This window comes from Chelonoidis abingdonii, chromosome 7, assembly GCF_003597395.2.
Source record: "Chelonoidis abingdonii isolate Lonesome George chromosome 7, CheloAbing_2.0, whole genome shotgun sequence".
Taxonomy (NCBI): domain Eukaryota; kingdom Metazoa; phylum Chordata; order Testudines; family Testudinidae; genus Chelonoidis; species Chelonoidis abingdonii.
The window spans coordinates 70,095,949-70,107,448 of NC_133775.1; positions in this window are offsets into that span (position 1 = coordinate 70,095,949).

Sequence of the window (11,500 nt, forward strand, 5' to 3'; positions counted from 1 at the left end):
GGGGACCAGAGTGTACCAGGCACTGGAATTCCTGGTTGGTGGCAGCGCTACAGGTTCTAAGCTGGTAGTCAAGCTTAGAGGAATTCATGCTGGTACCCCATCTTTTGGACGCTAAGGTTCAGAGTGGGGAATTATACCATGACACCTGTGTTAGAGAATGTGAAGCCAAGGGGCTTTGGTGTTCATGTTATTTTCCCCAAACCAGCACATGATGACCAATTTATTTCACCGAAGTAAGATCAAGGAACCAGATCTGAAGGCTGGAAGATGGTTTGTGTGCCCCTAAGATTTTTCAGGGATGTCAGAGTCCTGCTGTGAAAGCCCTCTCCCTGACAACTCTTAGCGCTATCCCCTAGGCTCCTGTTGGTGAAAGGTATCAGAGAAAGGCTATCCCCACAGAGAGCAGTTCAGGGTTCATTCGCCTCAGAGTTACATGGCAACACAGTGCAAACTCCCCACACAGCCCCTCCCCATGTACCCAGCCCACTGCAGCAGGACCACTGAGAGAGGGAAGATAGGCTTCTGGCATGCCCACTCTGTTACCCCTCTGCCTGGACTGTGAATGATGGAGTCAGTTCACCCTAATGGCAGCAGTGACATCTGGCCACAGAGATCTGGACCAATATGCATTTTGCATGGTGATTATTAATTATTGCAACTGTTTGCATACAGGTGTATGCCATCTCACTGGGGTAGTGCCAGGATGCCTTCATGTACCCAAAAGAAGGTTGAGAGGTGACTAGATCATGGTTCATAAATATCTGTGTGGAGAGAAGTTATGAAACAGCAGAGGGCTAGCAGCCCTCTTTGAGCTAGCAGCCAAAAGTAGAGCAAGGGTACATTCACTGCAAACAAAGGTGTGATTCTAGCATGGGTAGGCAGCTAGGACAGTCTGAGAGAGACCCATCCCAAAATATTCCTATAGACTAGTGCTTGGGGCACTCATCTGAGAGGAGGAAGATCTGGGGTCAAGTCTCTGATCCAGCTCAGGCAGAGGAGGAAGTTTAACCTGGGTCTCCCACTCCTAGAGGACTGGCCTAGCTATTGGGTGCACACAGCAGCCAGCCCTGCCAAATTCTTACTCTGCTCACCTCAAATGTCATCTGTGTGGGGCCTGATCCAGCAGCACACTCCAAGTACATCCACCTGGGGCCTGCAGGTGAGAAAGGCAGATGATGTCTTGCTTGAGATTCCTGCTGGGGCTTTGGAGGGAGCCTCAAGATAGGATGACCAGACAGCTAGAGTGAAAAATTGGGACAGGAGGTGGGGGGATAATAGGTGCCTATGTAAGAAAAAGCCCCCAATATCGGGACTATCCTTATAAAATCAGGACATCTGGTCACCCTACCTCAGGACTTAGTGATATTCTGCGTGCCGTGGACAGAAAATTAGGTGCCATGTTATTATGTGCCTCCAAGGGTGGGTGGCAGCTGGAGCAGAGTCTGAGGATCTCATTGGTGCCTAAATGTTGGCTTTAGGGCCTACAGTGGCAGTTAGGCACTTGAGTCCCTTTGTGGGTCTCACCTGCTGTACCTCCTCAGCCTTATCCAACATTTTCCCTGCACTGAGGGGACTCAGGTCCTGGCTCCTCCCTCAGGGGATTATCTAGTGGTCTCAGAATAGGTTCAAAACTCTCTGAGCCCAGCCTTGGATTTCCTTACTAGTAGCTTGTTGCTCCTCAACTTCAAGCAATCTCCTTAGACTCATAGAAGATTAGGGTTGGAAGAGACCTCAGGAGGTCATCTAGTCCAACCTCCTGCTCAAAGCAGGACCAACACCAACTAAATCATCCCAATCAGGGCTTTGTCAAGCTGGGCCTTAAAAACCTCTAAGGATGGAGATGTCACCACCTCCCTAGGTAACCCATTCCAGTGCTTCACCATTCTTCTAGTGAAATAGTGTTTCCTAATATCTAACCTAGACCTCCCCCACTGCAACTTGAGACCATTGCTCCTTGTTCTGTCATCTACTGCCACTAAGAACAGCCTAGCTCCATCCTCTTTGGAACCCCATTTCAGGTAGTTGAAGGCTGCTGTCAAATCCCCCCTCACTCATCTCTTCTGCAGACTTAATAACCCCAGTTCCCTCAGCCTCTCCTCGTAAATCATGTGCCCCAGCTCCCTAATCATTTTCCTTGCCCTCCACTGGAGTCTCTCCAATTTGCCCACATCCCTTCTGTACTGGAGGGACCAAAACTGAACACAATACTCCACGTGTGGCCTCACCAGTGCTGAATAGAGGGGAATAATCACTTCCCTTGATCTGCTGGCAATGCTCTTACTAATACAGCCCAATATGCCATTGGCCTTCTTGGGAACAAGGGCACACTGCTGACTCATATCCAGCTTCTCATCCACTGTAATCCCCAAGTTCTTTTCTGCAGAACTGCTGCTTAGCCAGTCAGTCTCCAGCCTGTAGCAGTGCATGGGATTCTTCCTTCCTAAGTGCAGGACTCTGCACTTGTCTTTGTTGAACCTCATCAGATTTCATTTGCCCAATTGTCCAATTTGTCTAGGTCACTCTGGGCCCTATTCCTACACTCCAGCATATCTACCTCTCCCCCGGCTTCCTGTTATCTGCAAATTTGCTGACAGTGCAATTCATCCCATCATCCAGATCACTAATAAAGATGTTGAACAAAACCGGCCCCAGGACTGACCCCTGGGGCACTCCGCTAGATACCAGCTGCCAAACAGATATCGAACCATTGATCACTAACCACTGAGCCCAACATACCTTCTCTCCTGCCTGTGCTGAGGGCACCTGCTCTGTAGCTGAAAGGTTAGAGCAGCAGAATCAGAATGCAGGGGTCACAGACTCAAATTTCAGTGGGGCCTGGGTAGCAGTCTCTGCCTCAGACTCTTCATAATGATGGCTGGTCACTCAATACACGTTAACCAATCTCCTTCCTGTGCTGAGGGAACCTGGGTCCCGTCTCAGTAGCTCATTTATTTTTTTACATTTTTAATCAAAAAAATAGATTTTTCGCTGAAAGTTTTATTTGATTTTTCCAATGAAAAATAATAAAATAATTTACTTTTATAGAAGACTTTTGATTGAAAAATCAATTTTTTGCAGAAAAAGGTTAATAGATTTTTTTGAAGAAAAATTGATCTTTGGTCAATTATTTTTTACACTTTTGATCAAAACCAGACTTTTGGAATAATTTTTTTTTTAAATTCCAATATAAAATAATTTTTTAATTCCAAATTCAACTTTTGGAAGAAAAATTGTAATCTGTTTTTTACTAAATTAGGAAAAAAAGGTCTTTTCTTTGGTTTTCAGTTTTCAGTTTTGGTTTCGATCAATATTTTTGCCTAAAAAAATATTTTATTTTTGCTAATGAAAAATAATTTTTTTTCAAGATTTTTTTCTTCAAAATAATTTTTCACATTTTTTTTATATTTTGGTGAAAAATTCTCTCCCTTGTGGGCAGAAACCCCTTTGTTCTTCCGTGCAAAATCACAACAACAAGATGGAGTTTGTAGCCACCAGGCAAGTCACATGTCCATGATTCAGCTTTTTGCAGGCAGATGCCAGTGTTTAAATGTTAGTTTGAACATTCACAGGAAAGCTCAGATATGGATTGGTGTCTCTCACAGTCCATTGTCAGTAAAGTGTTTCTTGACTGGCAGGGGCGGCTCTAGCTTTTTTGCCACCCCAAGCACGGCAAGCAGGCTGCCTTCGGCGGCTTGCCTGAGGGAGGTCCGCCGGTCCCACGGCTTCAGCATAACCACCGCCGAATTGCCACCAAATCCACAGGACCAGTGGACCTCCTGCAGGCAAACCGCCAAAGGCTGCCTGACTTTCACCCTCACAGGGCGCCCTCCATAGCTTGCCACCCCAGGCACTCGCTTGGAGCGCTGGTGCCTGGAGCCGCCGCTGTTGACTGGGCACTTACTCAGTACAGTCCTTTCTCAAGAAGCTGACCAAATCCTTCACTGATGCTACTTAGAATCAAACACATTGAGATACAAGTACAGAACCAATATTCATAACTTCGAATACAAAAATGATCCACACATACAACAGCATAATCATAACCAACAAATTACAACCTTTCCATAGATACCTTACTTGACCTCCTTTGTACAAGATTTGGTGCAACTATAGGACCTTGGTTGCCACAGTGATCTAGATGGTCACAGTTCATGCCAATAACGTCACAGAGAGGGCTGCAGAATTCCAATCCCTTGTCAGTTTACAAAATTAAGGTTTTTTTCTATTTTTTGTCTTCACTAACAGCGCAGACTTTCTAGTATATTGGGGGTGACTGTGTGTGTGTGCACGCGTGTGCATGCAAGAGAAAGAAAGACGTGAGGAAGATACTAGAAAGAGTAGTTCCCCAAATCTAAATATCCCTAAATTGCTGCTCTATTATGTCATTAATTGCATGTTCCTCATCTGTGAAAGTGTTCAAAGAAACTAAGATGTTGCATATTTTGATTCATTGAGACCTTTTAAGCTTTTGCTTATAACAGTCTCAATAAGGTCTGTATCAGTGTGCCACTGAGGCAACAGCTTTAATTGGCTCTGAGGTTGTGGCTAAAAAGTAAGCAGTAATTTGTTTTCAGTATTGAAATATTCAATCAGCTCAGTCTGGATTACACTGGTTGGTTTCAGTTCTCTGTTTTAGGATTTATAAGGGTGGATTTTCTGCTGTATCAATCTGATCATTTGCTTAAGATGGTGACCTGGTTCCAATATAATATCATTGTTAACTCAAGTATAAAAGGGGTAGCCGTGTTAGTCTGGATCTGTAAAAGCAGAAAAGAGTCCTGTGGCACCTTATAAACTAACAGACGTATTGGAGCATGAGCTTTCGTGGGTGAATACCCACTTCGTCAGATGCATGTAGTGGAAATTTCCAGGGACAGGTATATATATGCAAGCAAGGAGCAGCAGGCTAGAGATAACGAGGTTAGTTCAATCAGGGAGGATGAGGCCCTATTCTTAGCAGTTGAGATGTGAAAAACAAAGGAAGGGAGAAACTGCTTTGTAGTTGGCAAGCACCATTCACAGTCTTTGTTTAATCCTGAACTGATGTGTCAAATTTGCAGATGAACTGAAACTCAGCAGTTTCTCTTTGAACTCTGGTCCCTGAAGTTTTTTTGCTGCAGGATGGCTACCTTTAAATCTGCTATTGTGACAGTGTCCCCAGGGAGGTTGGAAGTGTTCTTCCTACAGGTTTTTGTATATGCTTGCCATTCCTAGTATCTGATTTTATGTTCATTTATCCGTTTTCGTAGGACTGTCCAGTTTGGCCGATGTACGTAGCAGAAGAGGCATTGCTGCGATGAGGCATAATGTACATTGGTGGATGTCAGCAGTGAAATAACGTGATGGGTGGGCTGATCTTGGTTAGGTCTGTGATGAGTGTCACTGCTAGTAAGAAGGTATGTGGGCAGAGTTAGCATCGATCCAGGTTTTGTTTCCATGCGAATTGGGTGTCCTGAGCTGGAGTTACTACGTGTGTGGGTGTGCAGATTATCTGGTGAGCATATGGCTTCAGGTTGTGCCAGTTTTGTTCTACGTGGGGCGAGGACTGGCCTGCCACCCAAGGCCGGTGAAAGTGTAGGGATCATTGTCCCAGGATGGGTTTGTAGATCCCTGAGATGCATTGGAGGCAATTTTAGCTGGGACTGTAATGTGAGGCCAGTGGAGTTCTGCTTTTGGTTTCTTATCTTGGGTTCGTCACTTGCAGTAGGAGGCTTCTGGGTACCACAGACGTGCTGCTCTCAGTGTGATCTGTTTACTTATGTTCTTATGTGGGGGTATTCAAGTTTTGAGGAATGCTTGGTGGAAGATTTTGTAAGGTATTTTGGTCTCCTGTCTGAGGAGATTGGGAGCAGATGTGGTTGTACCCAGTGCTTGGCCTGTAGACAATGGATTGTGTGGTGTGCCACGGGGATGGAAGCCTGGATGGTCATCGAAAGGTACAGCATAAAAGCAGGCTAGAGATAACGAAGGTTAGATTCAATCAGGAGGATTGAGGCCCTATTCTAGCAGTTGGAGATGTGAAAACCAAAGGAAGGGAGAAACTGCTTTGTAGTTGGCAAGCCATTCACAGTCTTTGTTAATCCTGAACTGATGGTGTCAAATTTGCAAGATGAATGAAACTCAAGCATTTTCTCTTTGAACTCGGTCCCTGAAGTTTTTTTGCTGCAGGATGGCTACCTTTAAATTGCTATTGTGTGTCCAGGGAGTTGAAGTGTTCTTCCTACAGGTTTTTGTATACTTGCCATTCCTAGTATCTGAGTTAGTTCATTTATCCGTTTTCGTAGGACTGTCCAGTTTGGCCGATGTACGTAGCAGAGGGCATTGCTGCCATATGATGGCATATATTACATTGGTGGATGTGCAGGTGAATGAACCTGTGATGGTGTGGCTGTCTGGTTAGGTCCTGTAATTGGTGTCGCTGGTGTAGTATGGGGCAGAGTTGGCATCGAGGTTTTGTGCATGATGGTTCCTGAGTTGAGTACTATGGGTGGTGGGAGTTTACTGGTGAGCCCAATATGCTGCATTGGCAGGTTGTCTGTTAGGCAAGACTGGCCTGCCCCACCCAAGGCCTGGTTGAGTGTCACGGAGATAGCCAGGAGTGCTGGTGGCATAGGGTCTGAGTAGAGAGTCCACATATCCAGACAGTCCTTCAGTGAGAGTGCCAATGCCCAAGATGATGGGGCGTCCAGGATTTCCGGGTTTGTGGGTCTTTGGTCTTGTTAATTCATTGATTTTATCCTATTGTGATAACAATATTATTTCACCCTTAGTTCGCTGAGAGGTGTGTATAGTAGTTTTGCCTTAGTGAGCTGTATTCGTGATTGTATTTGTTCATTTTAATAAACTGTACAAAAGGGATATAGATTCAAAATTCTTTCACTGAGCACCATGAGCTGGAACTATTGCAAATCTGGGTGGAGATCAGCTCTCCACCGCAGAGCCCCATCGACTCCCTCTCAATTTAACCTCTGGTTCTCACAAAGGAGCATCTCATGTAGCACTGTAGCACTCATGGCAGTACAAAGGAAAATAAACTCTCCCACGCAGGCTTTTTAGGAGTGTGTGTGAGGGTCATGGGCATGTGGCTATGGGAAGGATCACTGAATTAGGGGTGTTTTATGAGTGGGTGGATGTTGGTAGGCATTTACTGTCCTTTCCAGGTATAGCCAGGGTCCTCATCTGGCTCACTCTGGTCAGGGCAAGCTGAGGTTGTGGATCTGGTTTGAAGGGATCTAAACAGAAGGGAAAAGCTCCTCCTCTTTGTGGCCTGAGAATTCAGACTCCAACACTGAGCTTCACCCAAGCTTCCCAGGAACTGGCAACACACTAATACCTTCAGTCTGGGAAAGGCATGGAGTACCCCCAAGCACTGCAGACACAAGCTCCTTCAACTCCACACCAGTAGCGTAACACCAACAGACCTCAGACACCAGCAGGTGGGAGTGAACCTGGGACTTCTGAAGCTAACTGCATGAGTCTCTAATGCATGAGCTAAAAGTCACATGGCTCATAGCTACTGCTGTACAGCAAACTCATTAATCTCTCTCTAAGTGGTCTTGGTGCCACTAGATGGGACTGAACACCACACCCAGGAGATGTGTGGGTTACAGTAGCACACCTCTCACATGCCATCAGCTACAGGAACTAGCCCTAACAGCTGCAGCAATAATCAGAATGGGGAGGGGGAGGTGATCTGAGCCTAAGCCTAAAAGTTGCTCTCTATAACAAAAGTCAGGCCCTGGGTGAGCACAAAACACTGAAGGTGGATTTCTTTCGTGCTCTCTGTAGAGAGAGCACTCAAGGAGCAAAAGATGGAGGCAGAGACACAGCTCACACTACCATCAACAATGAAGGCAGCTATCAAAGACAGACAGCAACCCCCCCAGTGCTTTCCATAAGACCACAAGGCCCTTTTCCCTCTGGATTGCAAGGCCAGTGGGGTGTCAGGAAACTTTGCCTACAGTGCCAAGCACTAAAGGACCCTTCCTCAGAAAGGCCACCTACTGAAGAGAAAGAATAACATCAAGGAGGACTCTGGAGAGATGTCTTTTGAAGGTCCTGGGGCTTGTACCAGAGAGAGACACTCCCTGCCTGACCAGGGACTTAAATCCTGGACACTCATCTTAAAAGCCTATGGTTCTACCAACAGAGCTAGCTCACAGACAAAGACACCAAGCTGGTGCAGAAGAGAAACTAGTGAGGAAAAAGAGAAGCACAGAGGGAGAGATTTAACTCCTCCCCCCGCAACCTCCAATATGCAGAAGCATAGAATCATAGGACTAGAAGGAATCACAAAAGGTCATCTAGTCCACCCTCCTGAACTCATGGCAGGACTAAGTATTAGATCATTCCTGACAGGTGTTTGCCTAACCTGCTCTTAAAATCTCCAATTATGGAGATTTCACAATCTTCCTGGCAATTTATTCCAGTGCTTAACTACCCTGACGGGACATTTTTCCTAATAGCCAACCTAAATTGCTTTTGCTGCAATTTAAGCCCATTGCTTCTTGTCCTATCCTCAGAGGTTAAGGAGAGTAAATTTTCTCCCTTCTCTTTGTAACAACCTTTTATGTACTTGAAAACTGTTATCTTATCCCCTCTCAGTCTTCTCTTACCCAGACTAAACACACCCAATTTTTTTCAATCTTCCCTTATAACTCATGTTTTCTAGACCTTTAATCATTTCTGTTGCTCTTCTCTGAATATTCTTCAATTTGTTCACATCTTTCCTGAAATGTGGCGCCCAGAACTGGACATAATACTCCAGCTGAGGCCTAATCAGTGTGGATTCTCTCCAGAAAAGAAGGGCTGCAACTAAAAAACATGGGGAACACCTCAAAGTCTCAAAGAATTTTTTAAAAATCAGTATTTGATAATTGTACGGGAAATGGCAAAATCTGAAATTTTATAGCTGCATTTAATGATTAAAAAGAAAAGGATGCAAATGTGATCAATCTGAGATCCACTGTCACAAATTAGAGGAAAATGGGTATGTATGAGTAATTTTATACCAATAGTTGATATGAGGTAAAGGTTAAAAACTTGAGTGGATTTCATATAAATTTTGGTGATTAAAGGGGGCAAGATTTGCAAGGATTTTATAGCAATCAGTTTTTCAAGAATTTGATCAAAGGGCAACATCTGTCACAGCAACTTCCCACTTCTCTCCAATAGTTCCCCAGCCATCGGCTCCCAGGCACAGTTCCCAGACCCCAGCACCACCTCCTCCCCAAAGCCAGCAATTTGGGGAGGAGGTGGTGCTGGGGTCTGGGAACTGTGTCTGGGAGCCGATGGCTGGGGAACTATTGGAGAAGAGTGGGAAGTTGCTGTGACCCCAGGTTAACTTGGGACTCCCTTCCCCTTCCCCTTCCCCTTCCCCCCACAGCTCTGCCTGCTAACCCTGTTCCCATTTGGCAAATGACTCAGGGTGCCAATTCCCCACCTAAATGTGGGCAATTTGCTGCACATAAAAGAAGTGGGCAGATGCTGCAGATTCAAGGAGTTTTTTAAGTAATATTTGAGAGTCAGAGAAACAATGGGGCAAAATGTGAGATTAGATTAAGTTGAGAGCCAACTTTACATCCATACTTGATAATTACAGAGAAAAGAAGGAGTTTGAGAGAATTACGTCAATCTTTGAGAGGGAAGTGGCAAAATCAGAGATTATGTCTGCACACACCCAATCTCCACCATAACAATTTTTTTAAAAAAAAATCTTTTTTTTTGGTGTCGCCTGCTTTGCTGGTGCCCTAAGCACGTGCTTAGTCTGCCTATTGGGTAATCCAGCCCTGCCTCTCAGCACCCACTGCTTTCAGCTGCTCTGGCTCAGCCCCTTCCAGTGTGTCCTTCACTTCACTTCACTACTACTCTAGGCTGCAGCACTCACTAGGACTGGGGCTTTGTCCTGCTGAAACTGTCCCCTAGGGCAGTCTGGACTTCGCCAACAGACTGAGAGAGACTTGGAGGGCCTTGCTTGGGATGGGAAGGAAAGTGACTCTGCACAAATGGCCCCAGAAAAATGAGATCTGGCAGCCCCTGGAAATCTGCCCTCTGCCTGCAAAAGTGCCTGCAGGAGGGCTCAGAGCATCGGAGCTGGAACTAGGAGTTCAGGCGGTGTGACTTGAACCCTTGGCTTGAAGTAGTAATAAAAACCAAACACATGGGAATAGCTTTCAGCATCCCCACTATGAAAATCTGTTCTTCCTGTAGTATGAAAAAGTGCTTTCTGACTGAATTTTCTACTTAGGGTATACTGAGCATGCTCACACGAACCAAGAATGCTCATTAACATCTGTTGAGGCCACTGCCCTTCACCCTGCCCTTACTTGGCATCACACTTACAAGGGCACCTATGGGTCAGAGCTGCGTTAACAGCAATGAAAGGGCTGCCCTCTTCCACCCAGGCCAGGATCTCTTCTGGGGCAAAAAATTCAGGCAGGGGGAGAGACCAGGCCCCAGTAGGGTTTACCTCGTGTGTGTCTGGGTAAGGGTGGGAGGGCTGTCAGGTAGGAAAGGGATGAAAAAGATGCCAGAGATGAAGGGAAAAGGAGGGAGGACAGGGAGGGAGCAGGCCTGGTAAAATGTGGCAGACGGGACCATTTCTGGGCAGTTGGGAAATTGCAGGGACCCCAGAGGGGTGGAGAGAGAAAATGGGAAATGAAATCCCATCTGACTTGGCCACTTCCCTCTCCAATATCAATACATTGTGGGGAGCCACATCCACAGGCCAGGGAATTCTTGGTTTTCCATTTGTTCTCTAGATGTGCGCATCTGCCATGGTTGGTTCGGATTCGGTTCAGAGCTGACAAGGTTGAACCCAGGAACCTTGTGTGTGGGATCCAGCACAAGGTGCTTACCGCAGAAGATTGTAAGAAGTTAATACTTGCTGTCCCCAGTCCTATGCTGCTGTACACACATATCAATTTACCAGCTTATTGGAAGGACACATGCTACCTTTACTATGTAGCCCAAAATGCACACTGAGCTGTGCTCTTCCCTCCCATTTCTAACTGGATCCCCACACACCCATATATCTTAACTATTTATTTCCTAGATTTCACATTATTAAATTTGTGTTACTTTGGACCCCCACTGCTCCCAGATCTCAGCTCCGCCAGATCTCAGGATATATAGGGGGCAGGGAGAGTGGTAGGGCCTCTCCAAATCCCAGCACATATGCAGAAGGGGAGAATAGAGCTCTGACAGGTCTGCCGCTCACCCCAAATTCCTCTGCTACCCCATATATAACCTCTCGAGCCCTCTGCCTTCCCCATAAAACCCTGCATCCTTACCTGCAGACACAAACTCCTGTCCCCCTATTCCCACCCACTCTTGCACCCCGATCGCCCCCTCCCAGTGAGATACAATTCACTTTCAAATTTGTTTGAAACCCTTCTAATTGCTATACTCCGATTATATTTCTTAAAATAGCCTTGGCAGAGGCATAAGAACATACATAAGAATGGCCATACTGGGTGAGACCAAAGGTCCATCTAGCCCA